General features: G+C 34.5%; 1 pseudogene; it reads right to left on the reverse strand.

The window, feature by feature from the left end:
* Nucleotides 1-22997: 22997 nt before the first annotated feature.
* On the reverse strand, nt 22998-23729 carry LOC143590509 (plasmodesmata-located protein 3 pseudogene; annotated as a pseudogene).
* Nucleotides 23730-24972: the final 1243 nt, after the last annotated feature.

A 24972-nucleotide genomic window follows, 5' to 3' on the forward strand; every position in this document is an offset into this window, starting at 1 on the left:
ATGTTTTTGCTTTACTTTTCAAACATATATATGTTCTTAAGAGATTATTTTATGTATAAATTTATGATAGTAATTAAAATGCATATAAACTAATTAATAAATAATAAATGAGCCGGACTCGATTTTGAAAACTAATCACGAGTTGAGCTCGAGTTCTATAAATAAAGCTCAGTATGATTTGATCAGATTTTGTTTAATTCAACGAAGGGGGCGATTGGAGAATTTGGAATTTGTAGGTTAAGATTCAAAGATTTATGTTCAGTGAGATGCACAAATATGATAGTTTGATTTAGATAAGAGTCAAAGGTATTATTAGTACGGGCCAAAATCTTGATTTTTGTTACGAACTAGTTTTTAACCCGGTGCAACGGTTGGTAAAACTTAGACGGTGGTAAAACCCAAGTGTTGAGCCGGTAAGTCGATGCGAATTCGATCTGTGACGTACGTTATTGTACTGGAATTAAAACCAAATATAAAACAAAAAAAACTATAAAAATTGAGGTGGATCAATGGGATGGTGTCGGTCGGTAAAACTCGAGCTTTGGTAAAACCCAACCATTGTCAATCCCGGGTGTTGAAACCATGAGTCTACGGGAATTCGGTCATTTTCCGTCACATTCATTATAATACCGAACAAAAAAAATTGGCGTTCGGTCGGTCTCCGTTACGTATGTTATATGATGATTGAACTAAAAAAATAAAAACAAAATTTGCGGGTCAGTTCGGTGCCGCCAAGTGGCTAATAGCACTTGCAGTACCAAACTTGTCATTTGTAACAGTATAATAATATATATAAAAAATTAAAAGGTTGGTTTTAATATTAGTTTGATTATTTATACATAACATAACTAACCAAATTATAACCAAATTAAAGTAACAGATAATCTAAGGTTTCAATTTATGTAACTATTTCAGTTCAGTTTCCTCAATCATTTTAGTTAAAATTAAATTATTAATTCGGTTTTATGATTTGAAATGTTTATTAGGATGAATAGGATAAAGGAAGACATTAAGCGACTCTCGTTCTTCTGGGTCAAGATTAGGGGTAAAATGAGAATGGGATACATGACGCTCGGTTTTTTTTAATTGTTTGGTGTATGTACCGGTGTCTGGTGAGAATAGCTCACTAATTTTTTTTTTAATTAAAATTCATGTAATAGAGGATGTAATTTGGTGTTTTTTGGTAAAAGTTTTTGGTGTAATGTATCGGGGAGAATAGCTGCTACTTGCTATTTTTCTTTTCCTTTTTTTTTAATTAAAATTTCCGGCCGTTAAAAAAAAATTAGGATGATTCCAACGTCTTTATCAGTTTATCTAACTACTTACGTGGAAAGAAGCTTGAAGTGGGTTCCACGGCTAGATGGCGTTGAATTATTGACAACAAGGAGATTTGAGAATTATTAATTAGTAGATTTTATCCTCGTATTATAGGGTTGTTTTATATTATTCGTTTTCAATATTTATATATATATTTGGATTTTAATTTTATTTATTGTAAGAAAGTTAATAATTAATATACTTAAGGTTTGATGATTAAATAGTTTCACAAATAAATGATATGTTATAATCCGGTTTAAAAGTTATATGGGTTTGATGATACCCATTACCCATTTATTTTCTTTATTATAAAATTGTTTCTTAATTATAAGTAATATCTTTTTTAAATAAAATAGGATATTAATTTTTAGTATATCTCTATTTTATAAGATTTTCATATCAAATAATTGATTAGACTAATTTTTAATATAATGAGATGTTATAGCCTGTTTAAAAGCTATATGGGTTTGGTGAGACCTTTACCCGGTAATTCGAGGCAAATGCGTGAGAAGTCTTCATTTACAAATAAAGCAATCTGATGGTTTGAGAGAATAGTTGCTTTACATTTTTGTGTTTTTTAATATTTACTTTTTGGATTTTAATTTTCTTTATTATAAGAAAGTTAATAATATACTTAGGGTTTTGATGATGAAAGGGTTTCATAAATAAATGATATGTTATAACCCGTTTAAAAGCTATCTGGATTTTGTGACCCTGACCTGCTTATGTTTTTTACTATAAAATTGTTTATTGATTATAAATAATATCTTTTTATTTTTAAATTGGATATTAATTTTTAGTATATCCCTATTTTATAGAATTTTCATATGAAATAATTGGTAAGATTAATTTTTAATTTAATGAGATGTTATAACCCGTTAAAAAGCTATCTGGTTTTGGTAAGACTTATACCCATGAATTTGGGTTAAATAAATGAGAGGTCTCCATTTAAAATTCAAGCAATCTGGTGGCTTTCATAAAAAGAGGGAGCAACCATATCGCGACGTCTAAGATTTTGAGGTTTTCAATTATATATATTATAGATGTTTATACAAATTGTACTCGATGATTTTTTCTACCAAATATATTAAGTAGATTTCTCCTGTTTCACGAAAACTTTCTCTTGTCCTAAACATAGGAGCGAAGTGGTATGTTCCTAAGAAAAATTAAAAAAAAAAAAAAAAACCTCTGATTTTTAACTCTGTTCTAAATTACTCGTTGATGGATAAGTAATAAAGATATAACGCTTATCTTTAGTTGGTCGGAATGTTGGACTAAAAATCTCGTCTTGTCATTTAATTGTTTTTGTTTCTTTTCTAGCATTTGCTAGTTTCTTTTTTTTTTTTAATTATAATAAACGAGATAAGCTTCGCTCAACACTACGACCTCTGTCGCGAACTCCGTCCTCCCAATGTTTTCCCGAGTTTTTCGTAGTCTTAACGCTAGCTCCAAGTTGACTATGACGTATTGTTAGAGGAGGAGATGGAGATGGGGAAAGTGACTCTTCATACGCCAACGTCCTTGGTGGTACTTCTTCGTTATTCAAGATACGCTTGTACTCTTGCAATTCGTTCCTGTTCTCGACATAACCACTCTTCAGGAGTTTGTGTCTTCTGCCAGATACGGACCGATGACGGTGAACCAACGTCTCATCTCCCCCATGAAGGGGAGATTCTCCAGATCTGACTTCCAGATTTGAAGTTCTTTGATGCCAACAAGTTTCTACCGTCACACGTCCATCGTCGCCAGGAGTAGGACCTTCGAAAATACCCGTTCGCTTCGCCATTGTCGGAGTATCAACCGGATTCTGCTGGATCTGACTCATGTCAGCCAAAAACCACCAAAAAAACTGTTTTAGTAAAAAAACATGGATGACGCCAATGAAGAAACATATATCAAAAGTCAAAACCATACTAGGGTTAGATCAATATTTCTACCGGTTAGGAATTAAAGGATGTAATTAGGTTAAATGAGTCGAGAATTAGGCTAAATCCGGATTTGCATCCTGCAAAACAAACCACCGTGACTCGTTACGAGAAGGACAAGATAGGGGTTTTTTCGTAACCACCCCCGACGTTAAAATAAGTGACTTTTCTTCTAGAGAGAGAAACTACTAAAGAATAAAAGTGAGATTTATTATAGGTGCCCAGAATGAATGTCTCATGATGACTAAGAGAGTATTTATAGCCAGAGGTGGACGGAAATGATTAGTCAAGCTGTCACCATGCAAAAGATGCTTCCTTTTACCTGAAGAGACATGTGCCTAGTTCTAATAGGGGGAACAGTTGGCCATGTGTTAGGCCGTTGGGAAATATCCAGCTAGCTCCCCCATATTGGTTAAACCATCACGTGCTCCCTATTGAGGAGGTAGACGTAATTATCAAAGGATCTTTCAGTTATCAGCTGTTTTTCTATTCAAATGTGAAGTCATTCTTTCTTATCTACCCGCCTGCGGATGCCTCCAACAGGCTTCTAGAAGGATTGATAGCACTTTCACTTCTGGGCGGTGTCTTTCACAGAAGCGTCTAATGGGCTAAGAACTTCTTGGCCCATTTTCTTGTTTTATGACCCTACCTCTATAGGCGTCACTTAAAAAGTATAACCAAACAAATGCTAGAATCGAACTTGGGCACTGTCCGTGACAACATAGCCGGGCAACACAAAATGGCCACCTAGCTTTTACAATGATTTAGTTGCAAAAAAAAATATATATATATTAAAAGATGGTGATTCCTTTCTACGGCGTCAAAATCCTCTTTTATACTATGTAGATAATGCCAAAATAAAGTATTTTTTCAATGATAAATTTCGCATAATAGAATACAGTTTCATTATGTTGCATACGGGGATGGTAATAACTAATAATCAAGATAAATCCAAATTGCCCATGATATAATTTCTTTTTCTTTTAACGTACGTATTTCATACCGGTAGATAAAATATGATAATTACTTTTGACTAAACAATGTTGTATGCAGATTCTCACGTGTAAACATTTGTTACCTAATAATTTATATTGTCTTTAGTAATCGAAAAGTGATAGTTTGCTTTTCAACAAAGTATTTTTAATGCTAGTAACCATATATGTACGTAGCACTAAAAAATAACCTTTTCTTTACACAATGACACTCAAAGAGTCAAAGCTTATCTATTCTGGTCCATTATTATGCAACCTGCGTGAGTCCTAACCAGCCCATTTGTCACCTCATTGTCATCTCCGTAAAAACATTTATACACATGTATTTGTCATTCGCGTTATACATTACTTAATCATTATATAATTTTATTATTTTTATTGAAGTTAGCCGGGGGTTGTATGTCAGAAAAGTGATACCAAGTTTATTCAAATAAAAATTATATGTGATCGAAAGTTTTTGACAAGGACAAGAAAATTCTCAACCTAAATATACAAGAAATAGAGAATGAAAACAGAGAAGAACAAAAGGGTTATGATTTTTGAAACCTAGATAACTCCACTGACTACATAATTTTTTTGTATTCCTAAATCCTAAGTGAAACGGGGAGCATCCAATTTATAGCCAGGGGAGGATCTTAGGAGCCGTTGGAACATATCGGATCTTCCAAATATAAACGATGGATCAAAGCAGCCGTTGGGAACATTGGATATGCCAAAAAGGGGTTGGAGCTTCTAAAGATAAAACATAAAGTGCCAATTGCGTAAATGGAGAGTTGGACCGTGGTACACCAAGAGGCTCAAGACAAGACAAATCCATGAAGCTTGATCATCCATAAGCCCAAAACTCATAAAACTCAATATGCAATGAGATAATAACTTAATTACAACAAAGCAAACTTCAACATGGATTATGAAATTGAATATATATATTTAGCGTTGTTCCTGCTTCAGGTTTTTCAACAAACTAGGGGAGTTGTTAAAGAGAACGAAGACCTTGTTTTTGGCGCTCACAAGGTAAATTTTAAAGGCGAAGCTGCATGTATTTCCTTCTCAAGGTTCAAAACTTCATTGAAAACCATCATTTTGAAAGAAACAAACGTTTTGATAACTTTAAATATAAATTCAAGAGATACTTTAATAAATGTTCGGGTTGAATTACTAAAACTGTAAAATTCCTATTATATCTTTTGTTTATAAAAGTAGAATTTGGAAATTTGAAAAAAAATGGGTTTTTGTACTCTTATAAAAGGAAACGTCATTCATAAGATGAAACATACAACATAGTTCAACTTAAAATCACCAAACGTCAAAAATAACCAAAGAGTCAATACGATGCATAAACGGAAAAGATAAAGATAGTCTTAAAATGGAAATAAAGAAAGCAATAAAATCTTCAAAGATCTTTAGTTATGGTTGGTTGGTTCACTTGACTTGGCGCACTTGAGGTACTTGGATCCATAAGAACTTGTGCAACCAAGGTGGATGGGTTTGGGATAGCTTGAATAGGTTGAACTTGAACAGCTTGCATTAATGAGGCCTGAATGAAATGAGTTGGGTAAACTTGAGCTTGCGGGTATGGGGGTTGGATAGGGTTGAGTCATGTATGGGGAACCTTGGTTGACGAGAGGAGCTTGCAGTGGAAATGGTTGATGGGTTGGAACTTGATGAGCATTGGTGGTGTAGTAGGGTGCAGGCATAGCTTGAGCTTGATGTGCATGGGTAAGTAGAGGGCACACATTGTGAAGATGACTAGGATCTCCACAATTATAGCAAGCACGGGTGTTAGGAACACCGGTTGAGCATGTGGGGTAGTTTGAGTACCGGGCGGTGCACGACAAGTGTTAGCGAGGTGACCATAACGATTGCAGTTGGTGCACGACATGGAGATTGAGGCAAGTTGTCACACCTCAACCTACAGCGGAATATGCCGGGAAACAACGTATTTGTATCATAGCTCAAAGACACTAATACTAATACTAATAATAATAATAATAAGTGCAATATCTAAATTTATTTATTCACAACAATCATACACAAACAATTCAAATGAAAAAGAATTTGATACAACATTTAAACTTTATAAATTTTAGCCTAAATTCCAAGTCTATGTCTTTACTTCAATTAACTTCTTATAGCAACCTGCATTATACGTTAAGATAATTTGTCAACAACACATGTTGAGCGAGTAATTCACAGTTTGGTGTAAATATAAAATATTAATATGAGAATAAACAATTCCTTGCGTATGTGAATATCATCAATTAATATAAGTAAGTATAAGTGTCTTTTCAATCATGCCACTAGAATACGGACATATCTACTCGGACGAATTCGCAACCAATAACAACATAAAGTAAAAGTAACAAAAGTGTCTTTTCTAACATGCCTCTAGATTCGGACATGTCTACTCGGACGGCGTATGATCATACTATGAGAATGAGGATGAGGATGAGATACCAACCAACCATAAAGCAGTAAACACATAATTCATATAACAGTCAACAATTAATTAAGCATCATCACAACCACGCAATTAATGGAATTGTGTTTGAGTGAAAGAATATTATACTAATAGTTTCTAATACGCATAATGCTCCCAAAACAAAAATAGAGAAAAAGGGGAGCGTGATTACTCACTTTAGATAATAATGTAAACGTGACGTAGCGGCAGTAACGGAAAGGCGATTAAAGCGAACTCGTTAGTTAGTTCCCCAAGGAGTCTTTACGATAAGCCCTAGTTTTAAGACAAATATTCTAATGAATGAAACACGACATGATGGGTTTATAACGGATTTGGGATTGATAACTATATTGTATACAAATTTTATAAAAGTTGAGCTAAAACGTAATCAATTTTTAATATTATTATAAGTTGCATGTTGGTTTGAAAGTAAGCGATCGTTGGTTTAATATTACGTATACCTTTACACATTAAATAAAATATCGCAGTTTTAAAAGCTTGGCGATGATTTATTTATTTAAACGAGTAAAAACAATTTAGATTATTTATATATTTGCTAAGAAAGAAAAAATATATATATACATACATATATATATTATAATATATATACATAATTATATACATATATTATATATATATATAATATAATGTGGGAAGTCTAGTAAGATTGGTTAAAGTAAAAACTATTTTTAGTTTCTTTATTTATACATAAAAAATATTATATGGGTTTAATAGGAAAATAGTATATATTTATAAGGATAAAGTTTATATATATATGTGTGTGTGTATACATATATATATGATAATTTATTTTGGAGATATAAATCCGTTTGGTTCGTTTAAACGAGTGAAAATTGCAAGTTTTATATGAATTTAGTTTAAATATGATAATATTTAATTAAAACAATTAAAAATAAAAAAAAAAAAAAACTACAAAACCGGTCTAGCCTGGACTTGAACCTGCGCCAAAGCCTGCTTTTGAGTTCTAATGTTGAGCGCACTGGCCAATTGGGCCAGTGACTAACACATTACAGTTCTGGTTTTGATTATTTATTAGCATACAAGATTTCAATCCCCAAACCTAATCAAACCCTAGAATCAACAATTCCCCAAATTGAACAAGATCAAGCTTCTGTCAATGTTGTTTGACAGAGGGCTTTTAATCATGATAACAAAATGAAGCCAAGACACATATAAATTACCCGGATATTAATTGGATTGATGTAGATTAACGAACTAGGGCTCCGGCTTGAAAAACACGACTTTAAATTGATAGAAACGGCCTTGAATGTTGCAATTAGTTTAGGGTTTAGACTCGAAATGGTGTTGAGAATATGTATGATGATTTAATTGAATTATAGACGTTTATTTATAGTGATTTTAGGTCCAGGTCAGCCGCGATCTTGATTCGGCTTTAATGGAGTCAATTAGCTGTCATATTCCATGATTAAAGGTTGATTTGAGCGCGTTTTAGTCGATTAACATTTTGGAAACATCAATTACGTGAAAACCGGATGATTTGGTGGTCAAAATCAACGGGGGAGGGGGTATTTGGGTCCAACGGTTTTAGGAATAAGGAGGGATGTGATTTTTGAAAATAATTTATACTTTGGGTCCCTGAGCTTTGGCTTGTTAATCAAAATAGGTAAAACATAATTAAGGGGTTATAATTGCACATGCTAGAAAGCTTTCATAACTCGTTTAACTAATCAACGAAATTCGAGTTACAGATACACGAAACAAAGACATAACCAATAGTAACTAACAATAAGATAAAATAAAGTTTTTAAATTGGCCGGGTTTTTGGGTCTAAAATTGGCGAATGTTACACAAGTGATCGTAGTTACAAACGGAGCATAACGAGAAAGGTCTGGTATAGGTTTTCTTGTTAGGGGCATTTTGATTAGAGGGTTGAGAGTTGGCTTGGTTAACAACATAGTTGTGGTGGTTGGATTTACGTTTGTGGTGGAGGAAGTATTATTGTGCGAAGGGGGTTTGGGGTTGGCTTTAGCATCGGTTGAGGAATCGGTCTTAGAGTTTTCAAGAGTAGGTTTAGCATCCTTACGAGGTAGTGTTCCATCTCTAACATGGCCATCAGTAAGTGAAGCAGCAACAGCAATAGCTTCCTCGATTGAGATAGGGTCTTGACTAACCACAGCATCACGGAAAATCATTGGCAATCCATGAATATACTTTCTAATACCACGAGACATAGGGGTTACAAGGTGAGGTACTAGCAGGCTAAGTTCCTTGAAACGGTTCGAGTTAGTTAGTTGTCGCCACCGACTTGTTTAAGCTCTCAAAACTCCGTCTCGAGCCTTTGCAGTTCATGCTCGGGACAAAACTCTCTCTTTATTGCATCCTTGAGTTCCTCCCAAGGCATATCCAAAACTATTTCAACACCGTGTAGGGCCTAAGAGTTCCACAATGTGAGAGCTCATTCCTCAAAGACGCTCAAGGCGAACCTAGTACGCTTATCGTCCGGACATTCGCAGTGGATAAACTTGTTCTTCATTTGTTCAAACCAACGGAGGAGCTTAGTAGCATTCTCCTAGCCAAGAGAAGGAGGTGGTTTTGCACTTGTGAAGTTCTTGTAGTGGTTGTTGTTTGGTGTAGCAGCGACTCCATTGATGCCTTGCAGTTGAGACACGACCTCGGGTAAAGCAGTAGTAAATTCCTTCGTGATTTTAGCAGCCAAACGGAGATCATGAGGAGTCAATGAACGACGATGATTACGACGATTAGATTGAGAAGACATTCTACGAAGATCAACAATGAAAATTTATAAGATGATGGGTAAGTTGTGGGAATGAGTTGATGTGAATTAATAGAGATGCGTATGTATATGTAGGTATATAAATTTGTGCTAGTGAAGACTCGAGGACGAGTCAGGATTTAAAATATTGTGAATAAGTTTGAGGCATTTAATTAAATAAATTGTGTTTATAAAATTTTTCCGAGAGTAATAATGTCATTGGGTTGGGCTTTCCATGGTAGCTCGAGATCCCAATTTAAACAACAAAACATATCCAACGAGTTAACCTCCCATGAGCTTTCCATGACAATTTGAATGGCCCAACTTAATAAGAAACATAAAGTTTGTGAATTGGGCCTACCATGAGCGTTCCATGGCAATTTATTGGCACAATTAAAATAACGAGTAACAAACAATTGAGTCGGTCGGCCCATGAGCGTTACATGGCATTTTAACTGACCCGACTAATTAACGAATTATCGAATCAATGGAGTTGGTCGGACCATGAGCGTTACATGGAATTTAACCGACTCAACTAAATATCGAATCAACGAATCAAATATGAGTAGTTGGTGTATCACGGGAACCACCCCGGACGATACGTCCCAACAAACATCAAGTTGAAACGGGTTGAGAAATAAATAGTTGGAGTGCCCATGGGTTTTCCATGGATTTTTCACCCAACTAAGCATTTAAAATAATTTAAAAACACAATTTGGAAGTTTTCCCAAATTTAGCCACGAACCACCGTGAATTCGGTTTTTAAAAAAGGAGTGCAACTGTTTAGCTGGTTGCGTTTGATCACTTAGGGTCCGGTCGTATGACATCTTGTTCTTGCTTTGGCCTAGAGACTCGAGTACTGTGGTTTGGTTATCATCCAGGTAAGGAATAGCGTCTTACCTTGGGTTCTTGAAACCGTTTTGCCAATGCCCAACTCACAGTTCTCTTGCCCCCTACGGTTACTAACCGAACATGTCCTACTTCCATGCCCTAAGGAGAGGGAGTAAAAACAAAGTACGTGAATTCTTAAGGAATTTCTCAAAATAAAAGATAATCTACCAAAATAAAATATATAGAAAAATATTTTGAATGTGAGGCATGGCCTCGGAATTTGTGTGTATGCAATAAATAAATAAGATAACCTACAATAAAATAATTAATCTAATTAAGCTGTAAACAATTAAATAGCACATAAGGCAGTTCAGATAAGCACGTATAGGGTCCTAACATATAACTAAGACAATTTCTAATGACCTATCCTATAACCTTCGGGTCTGATACTAATCTGTCACACCCCAACCTAAGGCGGAAATGCCGGGGCGTGATCCGATTGCTCACAGCTCGAAGATACTATCATGTATATAAATGACAATATCTAATTAATTATTTTATTCAAAGAATACACACAAATTTACAAATATTACAAAAGAATTCAAATAAATTACTATAAACGTGATTTAACGATTGTCTTCATTATAACCTATGGTCTTGACTAAATATCCAGACTCCAATTCAAACCAACTTGCATATGCGTAGAAAATAGAGTTTGTCAACATAAAGTTGAGTGAGATTATCACCAGTTTTGCATGTTAATATAAATAAGCAATATGTAGTAAGTGTGGTAAATGAATCAAACCATAAACAAGTAGTAATACAGTTGCCAAGCGAATCGGGCGTTGGTAAATAATATGAGAACCCAATACATGGGAGTATGCTGGACCCCTCCGAATTATACGAATGAACGAATAATTAATACAAGTAAGCATGTAACACGTATATTTGATTAAGTCACCCACAATTACACGTATGCTATAGTTTGATATATATATAATATGAAATACGAATAATACGCATATGTCCCAATACATTTAGAAAACTTAGTAAAATAGGGGAATGATAAACTCACCTTAGATTAAAGACAAGCGAATATAAATACGAATAAGCGAGTACGAATAAGCGAGTCATCCACTACACGTCAAATGATATAAACAATCAGAATCTGAAACTTCGAGATATGATAACATAAGTAACAATGAACTTGTTTCCACTAGAATCAATCCAAACGGACGTTTAGAACTCAAGTTATGTAATATTTAAGATTTAAGCGAGCTGGTACTGACCAAAATCCGAACAACGATTCGGAAGTCAGGTTTTGGTCAGTAGCTTTAAAATTTCGTACGGGAACAAAAGTCTTCTGGACCGAACGTTGAATCTGAGTAGAAGTATGCGAAAACGTTAAGTCAAACAAGTTAACTATTTTGCCCTTTATCAAGTTTTAAAGCACTTGACCAGTCAACACCCTTCAATTTCAGAAATCGATTGAAGGTTATTGACTAGAGAACAGTTTATGAATGAAAACTCAGTTTACAACTTACCCGGAAAGTGAAGGAATCAAGAGTTATGACGAGTCAACGGTCCACACGCATGCAAAGTCAACCGGTTTATGAACGGTTCTTCAACAAAATAGCAAAACCAAAGAGAATTATGATGATCAGAGGGTAGTGATGGCTGAGGAGGCTTCCCTATGGTTAATGTAAAGTCTTGTGGCAGATGAATAAGGCTTGTTTATATAGGAATAGCTAAAACGAACCTGTAGGTCCCGGGCCTTACAGAACTATATTTGGAAGATTTACTCGCTTCAGTAACTAAATACGATATTAATAACCAGATCAATGAAATAATCCAGAGATTTCATGCTTGATTGTAAACTAAGAGTATGGACTTGCATTTTGGTTAATATCCCTTTCTTGGACCTTAATTCACTCAACTTATGCCTAAAATAAGCGGTTTTAATGCCAAAAACGAGTTAGGAAACAAAATCGAACATGTAAACTGCCCAACTAAGCCATGGCGTCGCGCGACGGGGGTGGGGAGGTTGCCCACATGGCGCTTCGGCCACCTAGGGGTGGAGTTTCACTAAATGGCAGATTTGGTCCTTGTGTTTTGATTTTTGATCATTTAATGAATTTTTCATGTTATAAATGGAGATAAACAATATGTAAGGCATGAAGGACTTAGAGTGAACATTAGGAAACTTAAATATTTATTTTGATTAATAATAGAGATCCAAATTATTCCTAAGTCGGGTTAAACGCAAACGAATACGGGTTTAGAAAATCTGAAATGTTACATCAACTGTTTTCCCCAATTCTTCCACTTCATCCTCGTTCAACCCCAGAAGCAAAATGATTTGTTCTTTTGTTAATGAATGATCAACAAACTCGGCCTCTTCTATTTCGTCTGCATTCACCATGCTTTTCACAATCCCGTCCATACCGATAAATAAAATCATATTAGCCGCAATCGTATTGACCAGCTTGACGCTTGTGTAACCTTTGTACGGTATTATCTGCAAATTGTTACCTCCACTACCACGTGCCTCAGCCTGATTACTTGCCGACGATGAAGTACCGCCCGGTTGCTGATCACTATTACCTCCACCCATATTAGGATCTTGATCATTATTCTTTAACTTTCTCAGCTCATCTTCTTTACACGTTAGCTGCAATATGATCTCATCTTGCTTGTTCAACCTCTCCCTAGAGCAGCAAAAAGGGCTTTTAAATCCTTGTTTTCCTTCTATATGAACTGAATATGACGATACATATTCCTCTGCTCCTTACAGATCTAGTTCATGCGTGTAACATCCCGATTTCTAGGGAAAATAGAATGTTCGTTATTATTTAAACATTTACTCTAGACGAGTCTATATATAGTGAAATATTTATAAATAATATTTCTAATTGTTTTTATAAGAGATTTCAATTTTTGAGAAAAACGTGTGTAACTTTGTATATAATTTTTAAACTAATCTACTGAGACTTGAAAGCTAAGGGACTAATTTTGAAACGCATTGAACTTTATGTCTAAACCGGCTACTAGTGAACTTGGTGGACTAGTTGTGTGCAAAACAAAAAATAAAAATATAATAGGGGGAATTAATCTGAGAATTGAAAAAGAAATAAAAAGGAAAGAAGAAACCAAGGGAGACCACTTGGGTGTCGATAAGCCAAGGAGGCAGCCATCGAAAATTGTATCTCAAAAAATCGCGAGTTCATGTAATTTAAATCTGGTTCTATCATCCTTCTCGAATTCGTCAAAGTTTGGTAAGCGAAATCATTACTTAATGATTAGATACAAGAGTTAGAGCTTTATATGATTCTTGGTTTCAACAAGCGATTTGAGGGTTTTCTTGATCGAATCTAGTGTAGAAATCCCCGTTGTGATATTAGAATGTTTGAATGTTATTGTATAAAAGTGGGTTAAATTGCATTTTGTAGTTTTTATGAAAATTTGCAATGATAATGAGGGTAATGATGATGCATGTTAGTGTTTTTGGTTGTTCATGTGAGTTTAGTGTATTAATTGAAGAGAGTAGTGAAATTTGATTGTCAAGGAATTTAATTCATATTATTATATGCCCATGTATTTTAGAGATTAGAGTTGGCTCACATGGGTTTTTAATGGAATTAATAACATTAGCTTGAAACATGTATACATTAAAGTTTGAGGCACACCAAGTGTTTAATAAAATGCCATAACGAATAAACTATGAGATTTAAATGGAATGTGTGACATTAACTTAGAAAAGAAATTTAACTGTGAGGAAATTACTGTTTACGTCCCTGTGGTTTTAAGGCGGGGGCACAATGAGTCCCCCAAATTTTTTTTGAACTGGTTGAGTCCTCGTGGTTTAAGAAAAGAACAATTTGAGTCTCTGTGGTTTCAGAAACGAACAATTTGAGTCTCTGTAGTTTCAGTAGAATGAAAGTTTACCCTAAAAGTTATGTAACGACAGGGACTCAAATGGTTAATTTTTGAAATCACAGGGACTCAACCAATTTAAAAAAAAAAATTCAGAGACTCATTATGCCTCTTCCTTAAAACCACATAGACGCAAACAATAATTTTCTCTTTAACTATTCATACATAAATTCCCGTAAGCCAATATTAATATAGATATATAATATTCATTGTAAGAAATAATCTGAAAAATTGAATGTTACACCATGTCTATGTTGAAAAGATTCCATGGTTACAATATCGAGCAATTTATATTTATTTGCTTATTATTAATATCCTTTAAGTGAATAGATTGTTAGAAATTAATTATCAAATTACTTGTGATTGAAAAATAATAGTCAATAAACAATACTAATGAGAATACAAATTGGCATTAACATGTAATCGAAATCATTAAGATTGTTATTAAAATCATAATTTTCAAAATTCCTCTCTCCTCCGTATATAAAAAAGAGCTTGCTCTCTCATATGGAATATACTCCGGTATATAACACTTTCCTCCTTTCATTTATATATTCTTCTTGGTGGGAACATTAAGGTAGAACTCTATTTACATTTTCCCATTTCTGTTTTAACGAGTTCAAGTTGATGTTTGCGTACCTTGTTTGTTGTTCAATATTTTGTTATTTCTCTAATCAAAAGCCTTTGGTTATCTACGATGTACGTACTATCATATTTACCACAAACCATTCAATATTTATTGCTTTCCCCTCCCACACCGTAAACAGTAGTTTTTTATTTTTTAGTTTTTTTTGAACGGCCGACTTATATTAAAACACTAAGGATGCTAGCAAGTAACTAGTTAAAAAAAATGCATACACACCAATATTACATTTTAGCCCACCTAGAATAGTTGTTTGGAAATAATGTCTAATAGACATATAATTTATTATTTTCATTAGGGTTGCAATTTATTTTCTAACAAGTACTATGGATTCGGGGTAGGGGTGGTTAGGGTTTTTGTTATTGTGGGAGTGTTTTGGGAATGAAGCAAAACGGGTTATAACATTTATATAGTGGATCCGACTTGGTGAAGTCGGGGCGAGGGAGACTCGCGCTAAACCCATTAGGGAACACGTAGATCAAAATTGGGTTTACAAAGTGTAAGAATGAATGCCGTGATGATACGTCATGAAAGTTAAATGAGTATGTATTTATATAGTATATGGACTCTCTTCGATCCATCCTCACTCACTTAGCCCTTTGTTATCATTGTTTTTTTTATCTTCAGCAGTTAGTTAATGAACTTATCTTTGAATGCACTTCATGTGAATTTGTTTAGTCATCTTTTAAAGCTTTTATAATTAAAAAGAAAAAAACAAAAGAGAGAAAAATAAACCATTTAATTATTAGCAAAAACTTATGCTATATTTATAAAAAGATGCACTCAAGTGTGTATGTATAACTAGAGGTGCACAAAAAACCCGAACCCGGAACCGGACCTGAAAAATGCCCGGAACCGGTTTTTTTTATACCCGGCTTTTTAATACCCGAACCCGACCCTACCCGTAGGGTACGGATAGGGTATGCATTTCGGTATCAAAATCCGTACCCGGAACCAGACCCGATTTATACCCGGTAATACCCGAAACCCGGAACCGGTTCCATACCCGGAACCGGGTTTTTCCAATACCCAAAGTCGGGTTTTTCAAATACCCGATCTATACCCGAAATTACCCGAAAATACCTCAAAAATACCCCTAAAAATTGTAAATCCTTAAAAAAATCTAATCTATACCCGAAAAAAGCCCCAAAAAACCCAAAAATAGGTTATTCAATACCCGAAAATAGGTTATTCAAATACCCGGTTCTATACCCGACCCGAACCCGATGCATAGAGTATGGTTTTTAGAGAGAATACCCGGACCCAAGCCCGACCCGGGTATTGCCAATACCCGATTTTCCAATACCCGGTCATACCCGAACCCGGTTCCATACCCGAACCCGGGTATTTGAAAAACCCGATTTGTGCACCTCTATGTATAACTCGTTTAATTTGTTTATACAAACTTTGACGGACACCTTCTTTCTATGCAGATGACTTGCGGAACTGTGAATACATTCTTGTGGCTTGCCACTATTTTGATGGTGTTAAACATCAGTTTAGTTGTGTTTGCTCTAGAACAATATAAAAATAATCCTCAAGTACGGAAAGAAGAAAATAAATGAACATGAAGGTTGATGAAGACTAAAGAACAATATTTCAGCAGAATATTCACAATTAACTAGTATATGATGTTTGAAATAAACTCATCTAAGAATTAAAGTATTTATGTAGCTACTTTTTTCAACTTTTGTTTCCAATAGGGCTTCAGCAATTATGAACACTGCCTACTTTTGGTTTCATAACGTTGTGTTGTGTTGAGAATTTTAGTGTCATAGACTATTTTGTTTTAACTAGAATTTCTAAGTGACATCAAAGGATCTTAAATACATCATGGATTCTGTTCATGATATAATATAAAAAGATTATTAACAATCTTATAAGTTTTAAGGAGGGCTATGAGGTAGTTTTATAAAATAACTAATCACGTAATAGGGGGTTTAAAGAAGTTTCATCCTTAAATCAGCTACTTCTTTGATTACGTCTCCATGTCGAAATTTCAATTTTAAATTAGATATTGAAAGAACAATTAAAAAATATTCGAGGGAGTGCTATTTTTAGTTTTTTACAATTCAAAGATATTGTGGAATTACGGTGGTTGGATTGGTGATGTTGGTAGGAAGGTGGGTTTTTAGGTTGAAGAAGATGGATGTTAAAATAATTTTTAATTTCATTCTTTTTTTTTATTTTGAATAATAACATTTTGAATAATAACATTAACATAACAAAATTATTAATGGTATAAAAATATTAAATATAATTATTTTTTTACCAGCAACTTGAATTAAAAAACACCTTTACCGGTTAGAAATCCTAACCGAAAGGAGATACTAAGTAATTGGTTTCTTAATCACACTAATCAATTCAAATTCAAATTACAATTATGAGAAGAAAACCATAAATAAGAAACCGAAACAACATAATTGAAAAGAAAATCTTTCTTATCATGTTTCGTACCAAAAATCGTCACGTTTCGAGTATTCCAAGTAACCACCTAGTAGTGAAAATAATCACCTCAGCCACATCTTTTTTCTTCTTCACCATCAGACGATACTAACTAGTTCATAATGCTTTTGGGCCCAAAATTGGTAAGAAAATTTTCCATCCATTGACCTGTTGTTTTCAATAACCTGGGTGCAATGAGACACCTACCAAACACATGATCCAAAACCTCCACCGAGTTCAAACAAACAGGACAAAGAGTGGAAGTAATATCCACACCTTTGACCGAAAGGTTATATCTAGTTGGTAGTCGATCCATGAACAACCACCAACTTAATTAAAATGTTAACCTTTTTGGGAACAAATTTATTTCATCTTGTACCACAAAAGGCGTCCAATAACTTTCTCCGATCAAGAAACATTCTGATATTTTTAACGGAAAAATTATTATCATGGTCTAATTCCCACAACCAATGATTATTTGAGTTTGATAAAGTTAAACCGCATACAAAACCACAACCACATCATTTAGTTACTCCGACTCCAAACCACCTCTCAGATCACTTCTCCAATTTCTAGCCCAAAAAGAGTTAACCAACCTCTCACTTAAAAAACAATTTTTGTTAACCTCTAAGTTGAAGAGTCTCAGAAATCTCAACGATAAAGAGGATTCTCCAATCCAATATCTTTCCAAAACAATGTTTTATTTTCTTTTCCCATCATTTTTCAAATGGCCGACTGAGAGAGAAAAAAAAATTATTATCATTTTACCATTCACCACTTTAATAACGCAAGGTCAAATACCATTCTGTTTTATACCATGTTGCTTAAGTTTCGAGTCATAAATTGCCTTTAAAACCCCCACCCACAATAAATTTGAATTGTTAACCCATTTATATAACAAGGCAAGATTAAAATTCTTCAAACTACCTTACCCAAACCTCCTTTAGATTTATTGACCAAAAAAGAATTCCACTTAACCCAATGCCATCTCCATTTTTCCTCATCCCCTCCCTAAAAAAACCTCGCCCTCAAAAATTCTAATTTTTTCTAACACCAAGTGATAACATGAAAAGAGATAAATAGTAAATTCCTAAGGATCCAAGCACAGAACTGATTAAGGTCGATCTCCCCCCTATGGATAAAAGATTAGTCTTCCATTTCGACAACTTAGATTTAAATTTCTCTACAAGAAAATCCCCACCACAAATACTTCCCATCTGTACCCTCATAGGAAGACCCAAAAAAGAAAAAAGAAAACAAGGTAAACTATTCGGTTTACAACTTGTAATATCTGCAAAGGAGACCACCACACTTTGCTCCAACCCCACCCCCTAAAGATTTGATTTGTGAATATTTATCTGTATACCATAAACAAAAGAAAAACAATTTAAAATCAAAACCATATTCTCGATATTTCTTATAGACCACTCTTCAAGAATAATAGCATCATCGGCATAAAAAAGATGAGAAATAGCAAACTTACTTACACCTATCCGAGCACCTCTAAAGAAGCTAGCAAAAGCCATATCTTCAATGGCCAAATGTAAGCATTCCATTTCTAAAGTAAACAAAAAAAGGAGATAACGAGTCTCCATTATAGAGATCTTGACGTAGGCTGTCGCGGTCTATTCAAACAATCAATTTTAAAGACTTAAATACCTATAATAAGTACGGGTAAGTAAGGTCGTCTCCACAGGAACTCAAGGAAAGTGCTAATTTAATATTTTATAATTTTAACTAAATTAATTATTTAACTAAGGCGGACAGACGATGTCAAGCGGTTCTTGAAAAGATTAATTAAAACTAAAACGATTACTTTTAAGAATTTGTAAATAATATTAATTAAAGGTGTTCATTCTAGGTTCGGGTAATGTGTTCTTCAACTTAATCCCAGATTCACTTGTCTTGATTGCGCATTAGTTACTAGACCTAGTAGTTTGATTGTGATGACAAACGATACCCTAACCGAATTGTTGACACAATTGAACTCGATCTACACAATTACCAATTTAAGTTTTATGACAACTAATTAAGCAACGTTAACATATGATTATTAGTTCAATGACACAAGAGCCTAACCCTAAGTGTTGATGAACAAAACCAAACAAGTGATGTATTAATTAATAATCGCAAACACAAATTGTTTAAACAACCAAGCAATAATTAAACAAGATAAAAACAATAAATTAAATCAAGTTCTTAACATTAGGCACAATGAATCTGGTCTTAAAAATTACACAAAACCTTACCCTAGAATAGAACATGAAAGTTTAGCCAAACATTGACATAATATCAAAACAACTTATCTTAATGAAAAATATGAATTCAAGACGAATCGGAAGCTTCGGGATGGTGGAAAATCTCCCTAGGACACCTCTTTATCTTCTGGAATTAATGGTAGGTTGAATGGGGGTTTAGATGGGTTTATATAGTGATTAACCCTAATTTTTTTCGGTTTTATATCGGTTTGCGTAGTGCGAAGCTGGTTTCACCCTTTCTTCACGTCGCGCGAAGTTAACAAACCTCATATTCAGATTTGTCTCATTGAGAAGCCTGAAATTCATATATTATGGATTCCGTAACTCATTTTCTAGGCCGAGATATGCCCGTTTTACTAAAAGACACTTTCCTTGTAACCCGTCTTGTTCAGTTTTCGCTTCGGCTTCTGGTTTCTCATCCAAACCTTTCCTGAATCCTTCCTAACCATCCATATATGTTTCCTCATGCTTCCATCTTCTCGAGGCTTGCTTAATCTTCATCTGGATGGCTCTGAATTAGCTCGTTTATGCTCCTTAACTTCCAATGTCTTGAAAAAGACATAGCAATGCTTGAAGTACCAATGTTCATTCATTTATTTACCTAAATATAACTAATTAATATATAATAAGAACTAACTTTTACCCAACCATCACATCCCCACACTTATCCTTTTTCGTCCCAAAAACGACTTTACAATGGAATCAGAATAAAAGATTATTTTTACAAAATGCTTTTCGGATTATCTTAGTTAAGCACAAAGAACACAAAAACTGCGATTGTCGATATTGTTGTTCACTTAAACCCATGCCTCTATACTTACAGGGAAAAATAAGGTGTGACAGTTTTCTTAGTTCATCTGATTAAAATGGAGCCCACACCTCAAATCCCTGAAGCCGCCTTACCATGCTTCATTGTAGTTCTACCGAACTAGACCACCCCAACTTGACTTAAACCTTAAAATTAGATGATCAAAATTTTGTACATTTGTACAATTTTTAAGCCCATGTGTAACAGCTAAGACAATCATGGATATTTTTATCGAACCTAAACCTAAACTTAAGTATCAAAGTCTACCAGAATGGCCATTAGATACGATTAAGGTGCAATTAAGTAACTAACTAGCAAATCGTCCCCACTACATGACATACCCCCGTTATTAACCAATACCCTAAAGTCCATCACCATAGGTGAGTAGGCATGAATTCATCTGTAGGGCTTACATATGACGTGTCCTGTATGGTCCGTTTCTTAATGTCAATACGCAAGCACGGGGACCCCATATGACTAACAGCGTGTATGTTCAAGTCAGTAGTGAATTTGTACTTTTAAAGCACGTAGTGATCATGTTTAATGACTTATGATTTGGCAGATAAACTGCGGGTTTCTCTTTTTAAGCTTTTTAATATACATAATTCAACTTAGGAATTACGCAAACCCAGATGGTAAACCTCATACAGACCCATGGTCTCCAAACCCCGGAGCATCCCATCAATACAGGATTTAAGGCTATAAAACCATACGCCTATGCAGTATTAACCACTTAAACTAGTAGTATTTTTATTTATGTTTATATCACAAGCCATCTTGCATACTCTAACGTTAAGCCTATCCAAGCATTGTACAATAACTAATCATATTATAAAATTTCTTTTGGTGATCAAATCTAACAAAAGGCTTGAGTATGGCCTAATCTTTCATTCCAGTCCTTACACAGGCTTAGCTAAACAAACAAAACCCTGAAGGCATTTCCTACTAAAAATCAAGCATTTTAAAGGATTCAATTAAGTCTACAACCAAACCATCCTTTCATTCTCAAGGCTGAGCCTACCGACACATCCCAAATTAAGTGCGTTCCTGTTTTTATTATCTTATATTGTATAATAATTTTGAAAAACAACCCCCGATTTTTCTATCATTTTCCATTTCTTTTGCAAAAGTTCTTATTTCAAGGAACATTAAAACTTTTAAAAATTTTCAATTTCTCCCCTATCCCAACACTTGAGGCAAACATTGTCCTCAATGATTAAAATATTAATAAATAAAATATGGACGGTGTTAAAATTCTCTTTGACAATTTAAAAAACCGGGCCTAATGTGATGGTTGTAACTAATTATACAGAAATACATTACACTCTTAACACAAAAACTAATAAAACAAAGAAGGCTATGATAATGAAATCACCTGATAGAAAATATAACTCTCATGTGAAACTCTCGTGCCCTCAGTGAACTTACCTCTTCAACTCTCAAGACGAAATCTACAAACTCTCAAACATGTAGAAGCACTCTTCTCACAAGTGTTAAAATATAGGCCTTTTAAACCATTTGCAAAACCATTAATTTTAAATTACCAGCCGAGATTAATTAAATTCATAACCAAATTTGTTAAACGAGTAAAATGTTAAAAGACCTAACTCACTTTCGTAGGAATCACGATTGCATTTAGCGTATGCAACAAGTCCTTTAAACCACTCGGTAGCCCAGGTGGACGAGTATGGTCTCGTGAGGATTTATAGTGAACTACACCCACAAAGTTCAAATACAAAATATACAAGCACTTGAATACAAGGCCGGGTTGCCTCCTGGTTAATGCTAAGTTTTTGTTAAGGTATTCAGCTGGACCGTTACATATGACAATATCTATTAAATTAATTATTTCAAATTACAGTGTACAAATATTCTTAACACAAACAAATAATCTAAAACAAATAATCCAAACAAAATTTAATAAAGGTGGTCTTCACTAAGTTCCCTAAGGTCTTTTCTAAGTGTCCAAAATTTTAATATTCAAGTCACATAAAAATCTACATATGCGTAGAAAATACAATAAAGTTTTCAACATAAAATTGAGTGAGATTATCACCACTTTTGCAATTTATTTGTATTTGTGGTTTCTAAAACCGCCATCCCAACTGCTCCTCGGGTCTTTTGTTACTATTAATAGTTATTTACATTATAATTAATATCAATAAAATTTACTTAACATTAAAAGAATACGTTCAAATTCAAAATATAAAGTAATGTGTGTATGAATTCGAAAAAAGTGAACGTAACAAATATCAACGATTTAGTTTTTATGTTTTTTTAAAAACCGAACTAACATTAATATATAGATTTTCATTTTTTTTATTGTAAATAATTTATAAAAAATATAATAAATATGTATCTCATTTTTTTTATAAATATAATAATCAATTAGTTATTGATAAAATGCTTTAAGCACAAAATCATTACTTTAAAAGCAATGCCCAAAATTTTGATGCTCAATTGTCGAAACCGAAATCGAATGGCTTCAAAAATTCTAAAACAAAAGTTTCGGGTTTTAGCATTTAAGACCAATTTTTTCGGGTCCAAAGTTTTCGTGCACAATTGTCAAAACCGAAACCGAACAGTTTACAACTGTTTTATTTTGGAAATAAAAATAGAAAATAATTAGTTAATGATCAGATAAATTAATTAAGTTACCGGCGGAGATTCCGTCAGGGTAATATCTGTATCCAACATAGCACAGATATAGCAAAGCTTGACCGGAAATGGACCCCGTACACTTACTCCGGGCGATCTCGACTGCAGTTTTCAGACATTTGACACAATCTGCACCATTCATGTCAGTTTCACACTGGCCCATGACATATACCAACTGATATATGCCGGAATAATAAGCATGCTTCCCGTGAGCAACCCCTTTGGGTATCCCCGACAACGCCACCTCTAAATTTTAGTCAAACCCAGACCCACTGGCTTTACGGCAATCCTTGTACAATAGCTCCGATGGCGGCGGTTGCTGGAGCCCGAACACGTGGTACCTCATGTAGCAGCCGACAAGCTGGACTCGAGCGGCGCTAACGTCACGGGGGCAGGCACGTTGAATAGCGTTGGGAAGCTTTTCCACGCAGATGTTGCATTCGGAGCTGGATAAATCACCGCGGCACTGGAAGAGGCCGGTGATGGAAGTTGATGATTTGTGGCCGGAACCGGAGGTTGTTTTGTAGAAACTGTGGGTGTAGGATTTGGAAACTAGGGTTTTGTAGAGGGTTTTAAGGTTTTTGGAGCTCGCGGTTGGGTTTTGGAACTTTTGATTTGCACAGTCTTTGTAGATTAGGTCTGTGAGCTCGGAGGCGGAGGCGGAGGAGAGGTGGTGATGGAGGAGGAAGAAGGCGCGGATCATGATCATGATGAGCTGTGTTTTGCGTGTGTGTGAAGTGAGATGTTAAAGCGTTTGTGTGTGAAGTGAGATGTTAAAGCTTGTTTGGGTTTCCTAATATATAGGGATGATGGTGAGTCTTTTATTTTTAGTGAAAAAGAAGAAAATGATACATAAAAGAAACTAATTAATTATATAATATAAGATGATCACTAAACATAATAATCCGCCACTTGTGGCCTAGTGGTAAGAGCCTTGAGTTCTTCAGCGGAGACTCAAGTTCGAATCCTACTTGTGTCATATTTGGGTGGATGTTAGCTATGAAAGATTTGAACTAGGCCTTGTTCAAAGGTTGTTAGTTCAAATTCTGAGCTCAACCGGGTTTTCGTCCCACCGTATGTTACGTCAGAGAGTTCTGCTCTTGTGGTGGCACAACGACTGTCAAGTGGCAGTCGACGGTATGGTTTCCCAGGGAACGTCCAAGCCAAACTCTGAAGTCAGCGTGGGCCCGATTAAGACAATATAGTCTGGCTAGAGTGGTATATCGGGGCTCTCTAAATTTGAAGAGTGCGATAACCTAAATATAAGAAAGTCATCGTTTTTTTTAAAAAAAAAAACTGAACATAATAATAAGATGTGTATTAAACCCAACCGCCTTATCCAATCTTTTTCTATTATTATGTAGATCCCACAGCCAGGCCCCAATAGTTGTATTTGGAATACTCATGGAATCCCACATTTATGCATGGCATTACTAATCTTATAAGTTATACCACCTTTCATTTTCAATTCTTATAATGTTGTGCATTCATGCATTCAAGTCCCAATTATCTTATGTGGTTATATATTACTGTGTCATTTATTTTACAAGTTGTTTTATCGGCGTATATATAGTGTTGTAAAAATCAATCTAAGCAGTCGATTTATCGGCGTTTTGATTTTGGCTAATCAGAGGCTCTAGAAGCTAGTGGGTCAAAATCGGCCCTAACTCAGATAAAATCGATCCAAGTCGCCCAACTCACATGTATCCATAAGTTTTTTGGTGAAATCCAACTCAATAAAATTGGCCTAAATACATTTTTTAACCTAGATAACTAGACCATAAGCTTTTAAATACCTAATTTACTATATTAAAGGTTAAATGTTTGAATTTTGAACTATTTTCATATTGATGTGTGTACAACTATAAACATATATATGCGAGTTAATGTACAATAACCTTTTATTGTACATTACATACACAATTCACGCTCAAGGATAAAAACCA

Source organism: Bidens hawaiensis, unplaced genomic scaffold, assembly GCF_021521415.1.
Source record: "Bidens hawaiensis isolate Kalapana, Puna unplaced genomic scaffold, B.hawaiensis_p1.1 tig00038620_1, whole genome shotgun sequence".
NCBI lineage: Eukaryota > Viridiplantae > Streptophyta > Magnoliopsida > Asterales > Asteraceae > Bidens > Bidens hawaiensis.